At 37.5% G+C, this 18,622-nt stretch overlaps 1 protein-coding gene across 1 annotated transcript in view; it reads left to right on the top strand.

Annotated features, from left to right (window-relative positions):
* Positions 1–18,622, top strand: part of COL25A1 (collagen type XXV alpha 1 chain) — a 460,541-nt gene that overhangs the window by 278,311 nt on the left and 163,608 nt on the right. The gene's annotated exons all lie outside the window — the stretch shown is intronic.

An 18,622-nucleotide genomic window follows, 5' to 3' on the forward strand; every position in this document is an offset into this window, starting at 1 on the left:
CTAACAAGAGAATAGAAGAATATGTATTTTGAAGCAGTTTTATTCCAACATTTTAACAACTTAAAAAAAATCTGACACCTGAAAAATACATACATACATTTGTGGAAACCATGTGATGTTTTACTTCATTGTCTGGTGATGTCCAGTCGCAGTAAACATATCTGTCACCTCAAACAATTTTTTTAAATTACATTTTTAATTTATTTTTACATTTTATTATTATTATTATCATTTTATGATACAATTCCATACGTTCCTGGCATTTCCCTCATCCCCTCCCCAATTCCCCCCACCACCACCTAGTTCCTCTATATCATTACTGAAATATAATTCTTCATACACAGTCATATGTCCATCATTGCAGCCATGGAAAATAGCAGAGAGTCCAGCATCCTATTGTCAAGATATAGTGAACAGGGCGAGGTTGTGGGGAAAAGCGAACCCTACTCCATTGCTGGTGGGGCTGCAGGCTGGTACAGCCTCTATGGAAATCATATGGAGAACACTCAAACAACTCAAAATCGACATACCGTATGACCTAGCAATAACACTCCTAGGAATATATCCAAAACACTTGTTTTATGAGAAACCAACATGCACCCATATGTTCATAGCAGGATGATCAGTAATTGCAAAAACATGGAAGCAACCAAAATGCCCATCAGCAGAAGATTGGATAAGAAAACTATGGTTCATCTACTCCATGGAATACTACTCAGCTTAAAAAAAAAAAAGCAAAATGCAGTTCTTTGTGGCCAAATGGGCCAAACTGGAAACCATAATGCTAAGGAGAATGAGCCAATCCCAAAAGGTTAAATACCACATGTTTGCCTTAATTTAAGACGATATGATGTTATGTAAAACATGTTATTTTATGTATGTTATGTTATATGTTGTGTATAAACTAAAATTGAAATGTCAATAAGGTGACCACAGAGTGTGATTAAAAAATTGCATTTGTTTTTAACATATTGGTTACTCAATACTATATCAATTAATTCCACAACGAAGTTAATTTTTGCTGATGGTATGTTGGAGCTTTTAATTGGTCAGGATGATACTCTGCTGGTTCTGCCCTCGGACCAGACAGGGTCTCCCTAAGAAGCCGTTGAACTTGACTGGACTATAAGATGCTGTACTCTGTTTACTATATGCTTGCAAAGAGGGAATCTCAACTGAACTTGAACTGTGGTTATGCAACAAGGTGGAGTAATCCACCATGGTGGGAGGGTATGGGGAGGGGGTGGGGAGAATTCCCAGTACCTATGAAACTGTGTCACATAATACAATGTAATTAATGAGTAAAAAAAAAGAAAAAAAAGGTATAGTGAACAGTTTCATTGGGAGTCCATCTTTGGAAGTAGAAATGCATACTACTTTGTATCCTCACATCTGGATGTAAGTCTCCATTTCACAGCTACTGTACATCCCCTCAAAAGAAAAGTCATAATACAAAATCAATAATAGAAAGAAACATAGAAATTTGCAATGTCATGAAGTTAAATGACATGTTACTTGATATGACAGTCTCCATTACACAGCTACTATACATCCCCTTAATTGAAAAGCCACAAAACAAAATCAACATCAGGGGGAAAAAAGAAATTAACAACATCATGAAGTTAAATAACATGCTATTAAAAGACTAACGTGTAGCTGAAGAAGTGAAAATCAAGAACCTTCCTGAAGAAAATGATTCTACTGCATGATCTACGAGTCATTGAATGATTTAATTGGCAGAAAGTGTTTTGAAGAAATGAAACTAACAAAACCCATGTGATATAGTTTCCACTGATCTTTGTTGAAGTGTGTCTCTTTTAGACAATAAACAGATGGGTTTTGTTTTTTAACCCAGTCTACTAATCTATGATGTTTGATTAAGCTTAAGTCATTTACATTCAGAATTTAATATGTATGGATGGTACTTTGGTCCTGTCATTTTAGGAATGGGTTGTTCATTGGTTTAGTCTTCTGTTGTCATTTTACTGGGATGTTCTTCCCATTTGCCTTTGGGTTTGGTAGGTGCTATTCCTCTTCTCTCTCAAGAGAACATCTTGAAGTATCCTTTGTAGGGCAGGTTTGGAAGAGTCAAATTCTTGTAACTTTTCTTTACTGTGGAAGAATTTTATTTCATTTTCAAAGACAAAAGAAAACTTTGCTAGATATGTTACCCTAGGCCAACATTTTTTGCTTTTAGAATCTGGAACATGTCACTCCATTCTCTTCTTGCCTGTAGAGTTTCCTGTGAGAGATCTCCTGTGAGTTTAATTGGTATTCTTTTATATGTCAATTGATTTTTTTCATGTGCGTATTTAAGGATCTTTTCCTTATGTTCAATTGAAGAGAGCTTGAAGATCATGTATCTTAGTGAAGATCGCTTTTGATCAAGCCTGTTGGGAGTTCTGTGGCCCTCCTGGATCTTGTTTCCCAATTTTTTCTCTAGATTAGGGAAATTTTCCTTTATTATTTCATTCAATACATTTGCAAACTCAGCTTCTCTTTTTGCACCTTCTGAGATTCCCATAACTCTTACATTTGGCCTCTTCCTAGTGTCTTTCAATTCTTGAATACTTTTTTGGCCTGATCCAGCTCTGCTTCCAGCTTTTTGTTTGCTTTCCCCCTGATGACAGGAAATATCTTCCAATTCTGAGATTCTTTCTTCTGCTTGCTTCATTCTATTTTGGAGACTCTCCATTGTACTTTTAATTTGCTCTACTGTGTTCTTCATTTCTGATGTATCAGCCTTAATTTGCTTTATTGCTTCCTTAAATTCTTTGAACTCTTGTATGTGCTTCTCATTGTTGATCAGAAGCTTTAAAATGAGTTTTATGAATTCTGTGTGCGCCATTTTCTCGATGTCTTCCTCAGTTAACTCTGAGGTTGGCATAAGGTTTTGCTCCTTTGCAGGGGAGTTTTCAGTAATATTCATTGTGTTTTTGTCTCTTCTTTTGCTCTTGGTCATTGCACTGCTGCTTAGCAGAGTCTTCTCCTTGGGGCAGGTTTCTAAGCTGTGTCACCCACGGGTCTACAATGCAATTTCACTTATTGCAGTTGGTACACAACTTTTTGCTTGCAGCCACTTGTGCCACAACCTCCAGCAAGTTCCAGGTCTGGGTTCTTATGTTAGATTTCCACCATGGTCTCCAAAGCCTCAGCTCCTCGCTCACCACTCTCCACCTCCTGTGATACCGTGCTGAGGCTGCACTGTTGTCTCTGCAACCTTTCTCCCACTTCTGGTTGGAGCAGGTCCCAGGATTAGAGAGACATCAGGTGTCCTATATAGCTAGGTTGTTAGTGGCGCTGATCTTGCTAAACCTATTCAACGTTAGGTCTGGGTGCCACACGTACCTATTTTGACCCATTTGATGCCACAGTCGGTATTATTTTCCTGTGGGACCAGTGCAATCCACGAAACTCAGTGAGTTCTTGCGAGTTCAGCACATGTGAGTTCACTGTTGTCCCCTGCAGTCCTAAACCTATTGCCACAGTGTACAAAGGGCACCTGATGTACCACTACTAGAGTTCTTGATCTGCTGGCAGTCAGGCCTGAAGGCTACCCAGACCTGTCTTGGGTGGAACCTGTAGGATGCCACGTTGCTGCAGTTCACTGAGTCAGAAATGAGTTCACTCCCAGCTTAGTGTATGCTCAGTCCTTTCCCTTGCCTTTGCCTCCTTATGCAAAATGGCACCCAATTCAGCTCTAAGGAGCTGATTGGACTGTGAATTCCACCCTGTTCTCGTGCTGTCCATCTGGGATCTCCTGCTGTGTCTCTGCTCCTGGTCAAATCAAACGGACCAGCAGGATGGACAGTTCTTTGTCGGGGTTCACCTCCCAAGCTCCCAGTGAAAGTCCCTTCCCACCTGGTTGCTGGTGGAGTTCTGGTTGCTGGTGGAGTTCAGATCACCATTAGCTGAATGCTGCTGGAGTATCAGTCACTGCAACACCACACCGTTGTGTCTGCTGTTTTCCTGTGTCTGTCAGTCTCCAGGTAGCCCTCTGCTGTTGTTCTGTCCTTTCCTGTTTTTTGGAATGTGTCCTCTCTGCTTCATCCTGATTAAATGTTTCTCCGTCCATTTAAATGTGTCCTTACCCTATTCCGCCATCTTGGATTCTCCCTCAAACAATTTCTTTATGATGAAGGTTCAAAATCCTCTCTTCTAGTTTTTAGTACATTATCATTTTCTGTAGTTTCCCTGCTTGTATGGTAATATAACATATTATAGAATTTCTTACTTTTATTTAACTATAACCTTAAATAGTCTTTCCCTCTTTTGTTGTCCTATTTTTCCCAGACTCTGCTAGCCAGCAGTAAACTCTTAATTGGTACAAGGTCAGCTTTTTGAATTAGCTGAAAGAGTGATATTATGCTGTAATTATATTCTGTGCTTGGCTTGAGCATTTTAGTTTTCATAATCACTGACAGTTCTCTCTATATTGCAAATAACAAGATTTCATATTTTAATGATTGTGTATGTATTTATAGTTCCTTATGTACATGTATTTCATTGTGTATATACAACACATATATTTTATCCATCCATCAAGTGATGGACATTTCAGTTGCTTCTAGCCTTGATTTTTGTGAATAGTCTTGGCAATAAACATGGAAGTGCTGTTGCCTCTGATAGGCTGGTTTAATTTCCTTGGATAGAAGCCCAGTACTATGATTGCTAGATCAAATGATAGTTCTATTTTTAAATTTTTAAGCAATCTTCATACTGCTTCCCTAAGGACTACTAATTTACATTGCTACCAACAGTGTACAAGGCCTTTTCTCCAACATCTCTGTAAAACTTTGTCTCTCTCTCATTTTCTCTTTATCATGAGCAATCTAACTGGAGTGAAGTGATATCTCATGGTTTTGAACTTTTTTTTTTGCTATCCACCCTTTTTTATTGACTTATTGACCGTTTGAATGTCTTCCTTTATAAAATGTCTACTCAGATCTACTGTTCATCTTTTAATTGGATTATTTGTATTTTTGCTATTGAGTTGTTAGCTTGTTTGCACATTCTGGTTGCCTAATCCGTATCAGAGACTGATTTCAAGTGTTTCTCTGATTCTGTAAGTTGCTTCTTCACTCGTTGCCTTTGCTATGTGGAAGTACTTTTGCTTGATTTAATCACACTTTCGTAATTTTGCTTTTCTTTCCTGTACTTTCACATGGTCTATTCCAAAACAATCTACCCATGTCAGCATCCTGAACCACTTATCACATGTTTTATTCTAGTGGTTTCAAAGATTCATTTTAGGTGATTTTTGTGCATGGTGAGATAATAGGCATCTTGTTTTACTCTTCTTTATGTTGGTATTCCATTTCCTCAGCACTGTTTATGGAAAAGACTGTCATTTTTCTAATGCAGGTTCTTAATACCTTTGTCCAAAAACAGTTGGCTATGGGTATCTGGGTTTATTTACAGATTTCCCATTTTAGTCTCCTTTCTATGCTAATACCATACTGTTAATTATGAGAGTCTTGACATATTTTAAAGCATAGTTAATGCCTACTGTTTCTTGTTTCTCAAAAGTATCTAGACTTTTAGTGTTTTTTATGGCTACCTACATAATTTCAGTTGTGTGATTTCTATTATGTTATTCTAGGGGTCATATTAGATCAGTTATTTGCCTTGGGTAGCATGGACATTTTCACAAATGCCTTTTCTTTCTAATTTCTTTCACCATCTCATTTCTTTCTTTTTTTTTTCATTTTTTTCACTATTGTTTTTCATGGCACAGTTCAATAGGCATAGGGTTCCCCCTCTCCATTTCCCTTTACACTCTTCCCACTGGTTTTCCCCATATTATTACAGTTGTATAGTCCTTCAGCAGCAATCACAAGTCTAACAGTCTGCTGTTTACATGAATCATGGCATTGTAGGTATAGACAGTGGTAGAAAGTCTAGTGTCCTATTGTCAAGATACATTTAACAGTTTCATTGGGAGTCCTCCTTTCATTCAGGAGTAGAGCTGTGTCCTGCAACATATCTTCACTTCCCAGTATGGTAGTCTCCATTTTACACTTCATCTGTGAGACTACATGTTGAGATATATATGTGTGTGTTTAGCTTGTATGTTACATGAAGGGTGCTTTTATTAGTGAGAACCTGTGATATTTGTCCTTTGAGGATTGGCTGATTTCACTGAACATAATGGATTCTTTCAATCTATTATCACAGATTATCTTTGCATTTATTTTGTTCTTTTTATATTTTTCATCAATGTTTTATGGTATTCATTGTAGAAATGTTTGGTATATTTGGTAAAATTTATTCCTAGTTGGGAAGGTTTTTTTTTTCCTATTTTTAGAAAAGAGATTACTGTCTTGATTTTTCAGATAATTTGCTATTGAAGTAGAACAATGCTGCTGATTTTTGTATGTCCATCTTGTATGCAGCAGCTTTATTGAATTTGCTTATCAGTGTCAATTTTTTTAGTCCTTGAGTTAATTGCTCTTGTTAGGACTTCCACTGCAATCATAAATGAAAATGATGGAAGTGGGCATTCTTGTCTTGTTCCAGATCTTAGAGAGCAAGCCCTCAGGATTTCCATAGTCAGTACAATGTCAGCTGTTGGCTTGGTAAATATGGGCTTGATTGTGTAAAGCAAAAGACTATAATTTCAAAATTTATGAGATCTGTATACAGAGATATAAAATCTAAGTAAAGCAGTAGTTTTTATGCTAAACTCACAAGTGAAAGTTTGACCTTTAGCTAGTTTGTGCTGATGCTTAAAATGTTCTCACTTGTGATTTTCACTCTGGTCCAAGTTAACACATGGTAATAATTGTTGGAAGAAAAAAATCCTTCAGAAGAAAATTCTAGCTTGTTCTCTAAATTTGAGATGGCTGCATTACAATGGGATGAATATAGCTAAAAGAGACCTTATATGCTTTATTTTTATATGTCTAATAACTTTGAGAGAGTTTCAGAAAGTTCATACAACATTGAGGTTAAAGGGTAAGGTCATTTTGGTATGAGAATAAATTATAAAATCAATCTATAGTATTTTCATAACATCATTTCCCATGAATTTTAGATATATATTTTAGAAGAGAGGTATTAGTCACTGGAAAGACACTATAGAATTGGGGAAAGAAGTGAAGTCTGTCTCTGAAGTCATCATAGTATTACAATACTCCACCTTACAGATACAGGAAGGCAGCAGATGTTGAAAGCTGGAATGCTGGTTTTGAGGGGTTGTTGTGTCATGAACATGTCTTAATCATAGTACCTCTATCTTAGCTTTCATCACCTCTCCTACAGTCCCAAACAATTATTAAGATAAAGATTTGGATGATTCCATGAAGCAATGTAAGGGAACAGAGAAATGAGGCCAAAAAGCAGAAAACACAAAAATGTATGTTTTAATAAACAAGTTACTGCTTGGTACAACTGAAGATTGATCCTGCTTGCAGGATGTGCTGTGTGAGAACTGTGCAGAGCATGCCAAAGAATCATTGTATTCAGAGACAAGGCGAGTAATGGACATTTTCTACTAACTTTCCTTTGTTCTTGAAAATCATGCCTGGATGTTAACTGGCCTCCCCTTGAAGGTCTTGCATGCTCCAGCAACAGGAAGAAGATGCTAAACAGGACTATAAAAGGAAAAGCACTGTCTTCATGTTGAATGTCAGCCATGTTTATTAAACGGTAGAAAGATGATAAAGCTGCATAGGAGGCAAAAAATGGGCAAAACCAGAATTCTGGATCTCTATCTATGACTTGAAGTCATGATATTTCCTAAAGCCTTTGAAAATCTCTGTGCTCTGAAAACTCTGTATTTTATTATATACCTTAATGCCTCTATTACTTATTCTTCCCCAACCCCTAGTCTGCCCTTCAGAAATTTCTGTCACAAATAAATTGATCTTTAAAAGGCTTCTAATTCTCCAAATAAATGTACTTCTCAAAATATGAACAATCAGGATTGACAGAGGTAGTCCACGTAAGTCTCCGTATATGTAGAAGAACGACTGCACTTTATGCAGTCTTTGCACATCTTACATCATGTTATTACTGTGGGTTTACTTTTCTATGAGTAATTTTATATTAACCACACATTACATCTATTTAATACCAATATATAATATTTATTTGGCAAATAAGCAAGCAATGTTTTCTTAAAATCCAAAACTGGGAAATTTTTGTAGGTTTTTTAGTGGTTGAAAAAATTTTTTAATTTTTTCATGAGTTATCTCTCTAATCTTGCATATTTTGTTATTTAGCTCACTAAAAATGATCCTACTCACATGATGTATTTATAATAACAGGAACTTGTAATTTGGTATCTGTCTTTTTTTATTTTTTTGGTGACTTAATATCCACATTTTCCTTAAAATGTCAGGTTTTTTTCAGTTTCCCTTATTTTACAGGATTTCTGAGCTATCACTTCACAGTTTATTTTGTTATTTATGAAAAATCCAATGTAATTTATATTTCTTCCTTGCTCATCCTGTCCTCCCAACCCTAAGGGCTATTTTGGTTGTCCTTTCTATTCCACTGAATAGCCACATTCCATGTTATTAGTAAATATGAGAAATATATTTCTCGCATCCCGTTCAGCTGAGCATTTGATGTAGCAGTTAAGGCACTGCTTTAGATGCCCCCATCCCATATGCTGAGACAATGACATCCCATATCAGAGTGCCTGAGGCCCTTGGGAGGCAGCTGTGATGGTTTCAGCAGTTTGGTTCCTGTCTCTTACATGAGAGGCTCAGGCTGAGCTCCTGACTTGGGCCAGGCCCACCTAGGATATTGTTCGCATTTGGGAAATGAACAGAGTGGAGATTCTTTCTCTACACATGTATGTCTTTCTTCTGTCACTCTCTCTTATAAATAAAAATAAATAGAAAATCTCAACTTTCTATGGATTTTTTACTAAGCCACTAGGACTAGTAATTTTTTATTCTATAGTAAGAATAATTTTCAGATATAAGAGCATTTCAAAGTTCATAGAAAATATAACTAGAAGATAAGTTTATTGTAGTAAAATTTTAAAAATCCATGCATAACTCCTTCATAACACTCATTTCCTATGAACTTTTTGAAGACCTTCCATTAATTAGTGTTAGACTTTGTGAATTTGGTTGGAAAAATAAACCATATATACTATTTTCCATATGTGCAGATAGTTAGACATCCAAAAAAAACTAACTTCCAAAAAATTCATAGATGTTGGAGCTGAGGGGTGGTGCGTTCTTTAAGGTTTATTAAAAGATTTGAACAGCAGCTGGTGCTGGGCCCAGAGGGGTAAACCATCACACGTTGCGCTGTCAAACCTCAGCAGCTGCACTTCTGATCCAGCTTCCTACTGTGAACTGTTACAGCAGCAGATTGGCTGAAACACCTGGGCTCCTGCCTCCATAAGGGAAACCTGGATGGAGTTCCTGGCTCATGGCCTCAACCCGATCCAGCCCTGGATCTTGTAGTCATTTGTGGAGTGAGCTAGATGATGGAAGAAATGGCTCTCCCTCTCTTCCTCTCTAATAAATAAATTTTTTAAATAGTTTGGACAGAATCATAATCAGCAACTTCTTATTCTTACATGAGTGTTTATCAGTAGTAGACTTTTTGCATAAATTAAATCTTTCAGATCATCTTATTGAGTTATATAACATGAAACTCTTCCTTGGAGAATGAAAAATGCAGTTTTACTTCTGTAGCATGTATTCTCAAATAAGAACTTCCAGACTGATAGAATTTTTTCAAACTGATGTTAAAATGGGACGCTATTATTCAGCGAGTATTTCTGATTGTGTGCTTCAAACTTTTATGGCTTAGATGGATCTTAGTTTTGATTGTTAAGAAACTATAAAAATAGGAAAGTAAATGACAGCAAATGCTGTTACAATCGTAGTGTGGAACTGAATACAAAAGAAAATAAGTGAGGCTCTGCATTTACCTAAATGGGAGAGAAAATGGTTCTTCACAAAGAGATGGCGAAAGGAAGTAGAAGGAAAAAGGCAATTTCTACCAGCTGTGGTTAATTTGGGAAAAGGGGAAGGAACATGAATGGAGAGGAGGTTGCTGTCAGCCCACTGGATCGTGGGAAATAAAATTCTAAAGAGGAAAAAGTGAATGATGTCACAGAGCAAATGAAAAGAGTTGTCTCCTGTAAAGTTTTTATTAATGTTCTCTCTGGACTCTATGCTTCACTCAAACCAAATCAAACCATTTACTTTTTTCTCTACAGAAATGTTTTTTCCTAACCTTAGTCTTTTGTCCTGAGCTGCTTTCCTGCTAGCCTGTGGACACACATCCAAGTATGATCAAGCCTTCAACTTTGAGTGCTGCTGCTGCCTAAAATAGAATGTCTTTATGCTGTCACCTGAAATGTTGTCTGTCCCTCGTCCAAGTCCCCACAGCACTTTCATTCCATAGCTCTTTGTACTACTTCACACTTCGACATAGATTTCAAAGTCAGACAGATCCTACGTCAAATCCTCACTGTACCAGTTGCAGGCTGTGCAATCTTGGGAATTTTGTTCAATTGTTCTGAGTCTCGTTTTCCCCATCTATTAAACAAATGGTGTGAGGGTTAAAAGACAACATGTGAATGACAACGTGTAAAAAATCCAATGACATACCTAGCCCACAGCAAGTACTCAGCCCGTAATGATCCTCTTCTCCTCACTCAGGTGTGTGGCTGTTCCTCAACATTGTCTCCCTTTCCCAATAGCTTTTATGATGTTCAATGGCAAGCTCTATACTTCTTTCATCCTTAGTAGTGTTACAACATGTAAGTTAGTTTCCTCTAAGTAACAGAAAGTCAACAAGCAAAACTGAGGTGTACATGGGAAGAACAAGAACTTAAAGGACATGGAAGCTGGAAAACTATTGGCTTGTCAGAATTGTCCCAGTCACTTCCTTCAAGGGTCATAAGTAGTGCCCCTGAAAGCAAGTCTGTGAGGTTCCTAAGCTCTAAGATTGGGCTGAGCCCTCACTACTTTCAATATCTTGCTTCCAGATGATTTGGGAAGTATGAACACCTTTGTTTTCTTTCATTGTAATGGTTTGTATATATATTGCCATTTAATCATTAGAGACACTAGGCAGAGATAATTAATCCAGGGCTATCTTCATGACACATCATTTTATTTTTAATATCTGTAGACTTGGCTTTGGCTTTTAAAAACAATTTTTTTAAAAATGTTAACTGACATATGCAAATTATACATATTTATGAGTTACCAAGTTTTGTTTGGGTACTTGCATACGCTGGATCATGTCCCATCAGCTATCTTCTAAAACATTGAACAGTTTAAGGTAAAAAAGATTTCAAATTTTTTTTTAATTTTAATGTCTTTTTACAAAAATTTACAATCCATTTTCACTATCAATAGTTACCCTACTATGCAACAAAACACCCAAACTTCTTGTGACTATAAATTAGACCTGTTAATCCCATCCTTCCCTTCAACTTTAGCCCATATCTGGCAACCACCATTTGTATTCTTAACTTCTATGAGATCAACTTCTTTGGATTTTAAATATGAAGGAAGTCATGTAATACTTGCCGTTCTACATTTACCTACTTTTTAACATAATGACCTAGTTTTATCCATGGCCAAGTAATATTCCATTTTGTTCATGTACACTATTTTCTTTATTCGTTATTCAGAAGAACACTGCAGCAGTTTCTATCCTTGGCTATTGTGAGTAGTGCTGCAATAAACATGTGGCTGCAGGTATCTTTTCTGCAGCTAATTTCATTTGCTTTGAATATATACCTAGCAGTGGGATTGCTGTATCATATAGAAGTTCTATTTTAGTTTTAGTTTGCTACGGAGTTTCCTTCCTTCCTTCCTTCCCTTCTTCCCCTTCCTCCCCTTCCTTCCTTTCCTTCCTTTCCTCCCCTTCTTCCTCTTCTTTCTTTCCTTCCTTCCTCCCTCCCTTCTTTTCTTTTCTCTTCTTTTCTTTTTTCTTTCTTTACCTCTCTACTGTTTTCCACAATGGCTGCACTAATTGTATGCAAGTGTTTCCTTATTTTGCATATCCTCATGAGCTCTGTTGACTTTTTGAGTATGAGGGTGGCTTTGGTTTTTAATAATCAAATCTATATAGAAACTAATTCTTGGTGGTAGTTTATGAAATTTCACATTGCCTAAACCTGTGTTTTTTCCCATTAGCAGTTATGATTTAATGTAAATTAGGGAAAGAGCCCTGCACAGTAGCCTAGTGGCTAAAGTCCTCGGCTTGCACATGCCAGGATCTTATAGGAGGGCTGGTTCGTGTCCTGGCTGCCCCACTTCCCTTCCAGCTTCCTGCTAGTGGCCTAGGAAAGCAATGGAGGGTTGTCCTAAGACTTGGGACCCAGCACCCTTGTGAGAGACCCCAAAGAAGTGCCTGGCTCCTGGCTTTGTGTTGGCTCAGCTGTGGCCATTGCGGCCACTTGGGGAGTGAGTCATCAGACAGAAGATCTTCTCTATCTCCGCTCCTCTCTGTACAATAAAAATTAAAAATTAAAATAATAATATAAATAAATAAATTAGGGAAAGAGTTTTTTAAAATTGTTCTCTGGATACGTTGATTTTTCCTTTAGCCCAAGTGATTCCATCAGTATCACCAGCAGAATCAAAATTGAACAATGAGACCAGGGTACTAAGCCAAAGGTGCTCTCTCCATACCCAGGCTGTTGCATAAAATTTTGGGATTTTCAAAGCACTCCCCATAGCTCTTCTTTGGAATTGCATGTGAACATAAAGGACGTGTGATTCCCTTTGGAATTTGGAGCACTAACGTGGCATGCATGCTGCAATTCACCATTACCCAGTGAGAAAGAAATGCAAGGGAAAACCACAGGCAGATACTATTAGACAACTGCACATGGAGGCGTGCAGCTTCCATTTACATTTTTTCAGATGCACTTGAAAAGATGTGGAAGATGTTCCTTTGCCTTCATTCCAACTTTGCTTTTGCTTCTTTCTTTGTTCTGATACTGTTATTACTGTTTCACAATGTTTTGCAAAAATTTACAAAACTCAGGCTGTGTGTGCTTTGTAAGGAATTATTCCTGAATAAAATATTGTAGTTGAGGGGCAGTATTTAACTTTGTCTTCATATGGTTTAAATTATATACTAAGCTCCTTCTAACCGAACACTTGAGCAATTCCCATATTTCATGTTTGTGTTCCAACCGAACCTTTTTCAGATTCATGTAGTCTGACTTAGGGGGAGGGGGAGTACATATACATTCTCCACGAAATTTGAAAAGCATATGTGTGCATTTTGGGGGAGGGTGCACATACATGCATGTGTGTACGAGAGGTCTTTGTTTTGCTGACAACGCCATTCTATCTCCATTTCTCTTTGTTTTGCACTGGTTTGGCCAGTAAGCTAACAATGTTTTCTATCTTGAGATCATCCTAGGCTTGCAAAGTATCTCCACTACCTTCCTTTTATGTGGAGATTAAATATTAAACAGAATAATAATAGTCTTTTTAAAAAGGGTTTATTTGGTCATCAGAGTTCACAGAGAGAGAGAGGAGAGAGAGAGAGAAAGACCTTGCATCTGTTGGTTCACTCCCCAGATGGCCGCAATGGCTGGGTGAAGGCCAAGCCAAAGCCAAGACAGGAGCTTCAACCAGTTTCCATGTGAGTAGCAATGACTCAGACACTTGGGTCACCTGCTGCTTCTCCCAGACCATTAGCATGGAGCTGGATGAGAAGTGGAGCAGCAAGGTCAAGAACCAGTGCCCATATAGGATGCTGGCAACACAGGTAGCAGCTTAATCTGCCCTAATAATACAAATGTTAATGTTTACATTTTTCATTAGTTTATTAACTCTGTCATTAATATAATATGAAAAAGTCAATTTTCCAAGTAGTTTGTAACTCAGAATACATACTGTACAGCAGTATTTATTTTACTGTAATTCATATTTATTTTTTCAATGCTATATGTTTATTTAAATGGTATAATATTACATCAAGGCTTGATTTTAGTTTAGAATTCTTTCCATTAGCATTAACTGGGGCAGGGGTGGTGTGATAGCTCGAATGGCTAATCCTGTGCTTTGCACCATATGGGTGCCAGTTGTGTGCTGGCTGTTCCACTTCCCATCCAGCTCCCTGCTTTTGGTCTGGGAAACCCGTGATGCCTAGCTCAAATTCTTGGGACTCTGTACTCATGTGAGAGATCTGAAGGCGGCTCCTGGCCCCTGGCCCCAGATCAAATCAGCTCTGGCCATTGCAGTCATGTGGGGTGTGAACCAGTGGATGAAAGATCTTTCTATCTCCATTTCTCTATAAAGCTACCTTTCCAATAAAAATCAATAAATCTTTTAAAAAATTAATTGAAGAACTTTTATTGTTTTCTACCAGATATTTTCTCTGAATTCTCTCTGAATTAAGGTGAATAACACATGACGTTTCACAAATAATTAATCCAAGGATTTCTAGCCTCTGTAGAAACTTCTTTCTCCCTGAATTTACTTTAGATTTTTTTCTTTATAGAGAAAACGCAGAGAAAGTGCAAAAATAAGCTTTTTATAAGAAAATGTATGTATTTGCTAATTTAGATTTAATGTAGGTTTTATAAGACTTTGATATTGAGATGACAGAACCTGCTAAACATTTTAGCATTTTTAAAGTCCGTTTTTAAGGAAGCCTGTGAAAAGCAACGTACAGGTTTAGCAAATGGGTTTCAGAATTGGATATCTTCTCTCTGAAGCTATATGATTCTAACAAAGTTATTGGAAGTTTTTTCTTCCTTTTTCTTTTTCTAAGATTTCTTGATTTTTATGGGGAAGATAGATTTACAGAGAAAAGAAAAGACAGAGAGAAAGATCTTCCATCCACTGCTTTGCTTCTCAAATGGCCGCAAAGGCAGGAGCTAAGCCAATCCAAAGCCAGGAGCCAGGAGCTTCTCTCCGTTCTCCCTCAGGGATGTAGGGTCCCAAGGCTTGGAACCATCCTCCACTGATTTCCCAGGCCACAAACAGGGAGCTGGAAGGGAAATAGATCAGCCAGACGTGGACCGGTGCCCATGTGAGATCCTGGAGCTTGCACAGCGAGGATTTAGCCACTAGGCTACCATGTTTGACCCTTTCCTTTAGTTTTTTAACAAGGTACTTACCACTGTTCATGGCACATGTGACAATTATTATTAAAAGCCTAATTATGTACTTTTGAACAGTCATACTCCTGCCTTGTAAGTGTTACACTGAGAGCTGTAAACACTCTGGCCCTTATTGCTGGTGCTTCACCTGCTGGACAGACATTCTAAAGAATAGCATCCTGTATCTATATAGATGTTTAGTAAATGATGCAATAGTAAAGTTAAGAAAACCACACAGAGTGATGAAGACTGTTGGACAGAGTCATAGTCTAGAGTTTTCTGTGATGCAGACACATGTATACTTTTGAAAGTGTAATTCTCTTTCAAGAGTACAAATAATCTGAATTCAGTGTGTTCTTCAGTGAAATAAAATTAACTCACCACAAAATGTTTGACTTTAAATTTTTTCAGTTTTCTTTTTAAAAATGACTTATATAAACAGAATAGATTTCATTTACTTCATAGTTATGCTCAGAATATAATATTTCTCTGCTTTCTCCCTCCTGCCTTCCTTCCTTCCCTCCTCCTTTTTTTTTTCTTTTGTAACTTTTGACATAATGTTTTTTTTTTGTTTTTTGTTTTGTTTTGTTTTGTTTTGTTTTTAAAGCCAAAAGTTTTGCTTTATTTTTTTTTCTTTTACAATTCCATGGGGTCTGGGATTTCTCTAACTCCCCTCCAAAATTCCCACCTCCTGACTGATTAGCCTGGCCTTGTCATGTTCTCTTTCACTTTCTTTTTTTTTTTTTTTTTTTAATTTTTTTTATTAATTATTATGCATTATGTGACAGTTTCATATGCTCTGGGAATCCCCCCACCTGACATAATGTTTTAATTCATTTCATAGTCAGGTTTATCACTCCACCAAATGAAAATTCCTTGCATTTTATTTATATATTTTCCCAAGAATATTACATGTGGACATTTAATTTTATATACATGTGCTTCCACATTCTATTTCATCATTTTTACATGCTGCCTAAAATCCTAAGTAAGGTAATTTTATTTTCTTTCAGAGAGTATGTCCAGCCATTCTATTGGATGCTGCATTTTTTTTTTTTTTTCATTTTTATTACAGCCAGATATACACAGAGGAGGAGAGACAGAGAGGAAGATCTTCCGTCCGATGTTTCACTCCCCAAGTGAGCCGCAACGGGCCGATGCGCGCCGATCCGATGCCGGGAACCTGGAACCTCTTCCTGGTCTCCCACGCGGGTGCAGTGTCCCAAAGCCTTGGGCCGTCCTCCACTGCTTTCCCAGGCCACAAGCAGGGAGCTGGATGGGAAGTGGAGCTGCCGGGATTAGAACCGGCGCCCATATGGGATCCCGGGGCTTTCAAGGCGAGGACTTTAGCCGCTAGACCACGCCGCCGGGCCCGGATGCTGCATTTTTAATATAGGATGTTTTTGTTGAATACAGTAGCAGTTAGAATAAGGAATGCTGCAAGACAGTAGTTACAAATATACCTCGTCAGAAATCTTACTTTGTTTAATCTTACTTTGTTGCTATTCGATAGACTGTGTTTAAACCTAATTATCATAATCACTGTAGAAAAATTCTTCATTCTTAAAGTTATAGATTTCTAGTATTTTTGTTCTCTGAATGATCAGAATATTTGGTGGTAATTATTTAAAATCTTCGTATATATCTATAAATCATGTTCAGCAAATTTTATTTTTATGAGAATATATGAGATCAAAGAAAAAAGGTGAATCAATCTCAATTATATAGTGAAATAAAAATCAGTGATTATTTTACTTAGAAGAGTTATAGCACATCTTCCTTTATGCCTGTTACTGGCAACTTCAGCTATAAAGCAATTTAGAAAATGTTGGTGCGGTTTAGAGCTTCTGAAAAAACGGTATCCTTCCCAGTAAACACAGTGCCCTGATTTACATTTGTGTACATTGTGTATTGTATAAAGGCTGTACAGCCATGGGACAGGTGATTTCTGAAATCCTGCTCATGTTCCAATTCCAAAGCTCTGAGCCTTGGGTGGAGCTCCAACTGTCTTGAGGACTCAAAGCCTTCTCGGCTAATTAAAACATGGTCTTAATCTGGGTAGGCAAGACGCTGAGTAAAATGCATACAGTTGACTGAGAAAACAACCAATCAGAGTTGTAGAAGTGGACAGTGGGATCTGCAATGATTCATGCATCTAAGAGATGTAGAGTGCATGGTGATGGTTGTCCTGGAGAGAATTCACACCTAGTTTTAGACAAGTACACATGGTAGCCAAAACTTGAAATGAGTATCATTTCAGAGTGTGTGGAGGTAGAACAGAAGGGAATTAGGGCTGAGGTGAGAGCTAGATATGAAGTGTACATATAAAATGGACCAGATAAAGAGAAAAAGAATTTTCAGGAGAAAATGCTGCCAAGAAACTAAGGGGGGAGTGGCCAGTTATGTCAAATTCTCTGAACTTCGAAGCAGCAGGTCATTTAGTGACATCTGTTGCTGGTGATTTTCAAAGTAGCATTGCCATGGCTTTAGTTCCTTGGGATTGACAGTGAAAGAAAAGTGCATATTAGAACATGCTTCTGTAAATTTGAAGTTAGAGAAAAGGAACAGGACCAAAAATATCCACCTGTGTTTGAAAGAAAGAAAAAATTCTCATAAAGGAGTATTCATTTTATCTGCAGCATACTGTGCAGTCGATTCGTCCATTCTAGTATTAGTTTTAACTTTTCTGAACTCACATCCTGAGACAACAGATGAGCTTATAGCAAGCCCAAAGATGTCATCTCTAGATGAGCTCAAAGTAAAAGGCCTGGGAAAAGTAGTGGGAAAAGGCCCAAGTGTTCAGACTGTTGCAAGCAAAGTTGGAGACGTGTACGTACTCCCTTGCCTCCAAATCCAGCCTGGCCCAGAGCTGGCCATTACAGTCATCTGGGGAGTGAAATAGTGATCAAAGATCTCTTCCGTATTTCTCTACCTTTCCTTTTTTCTTTGTATTACTGACTTTCAAAATGAATGAATAAGTCTTAATGGAGGGTGTTACTTATTGTAGCCTTGAGATAGAATTTTCTGTTGTGGGAAATCTGTGAATGCATTTATTGACTATTTACCATGCATATGCTGTGCCTTTGTGTTAAGAAAAGAAGAGGGGCAGGGAAGTAGCAGAAGAGTAGGAAAACTTTATAGAAGCCCAAGTATTCTTTTAATCACTTTGTAGAGCTCTCCTATGCAGTAATAGTCTTTGCTGCGTGTTACAGATGTGATAATTGAAGTTTAGAGAGGTTTTAAACCTGCCAAAGTCATGTGCTACATATAAAAGTCTCCAATGTCATTGTATGTGCTTCCCCAAATGTAATAATGGCCTTGGCTGTTTAGTGAAGAACAAATGTCATTACCAGCAGGGTGACTTAAGTTTCATCAAAAAATGCACAAGCACTTTAATAATTCAAAGGTAGGGTAAAGCATCCAAATGATGGCCAAATACAGGTGAGGAAGGAACATTTTAGAGATGAAACATCAGCAAGCGTTGATACAAACAGTGAGATTGCATTTGACTGCAGGGACAAAAATCTCTTAAAAACTCAAAACTTCTGTGTTTACCTTATTCTA

The sequence above is a fragment of the Ochotona princeps genome, chromosome 7 (genome assembly GCF_030435755.1).
Source record: "Ochotona princeps isolate mOchPri1 chromosome 7, mOchPri1.hap1, whole genome shotgun sequence".
Classification (NCBI taxonomy): Eukaryota; Metazoa; Chordata; class Mammalia; order Lagomorpha; family Ochotonidae; genus Ochotona; species Ochotona princeps.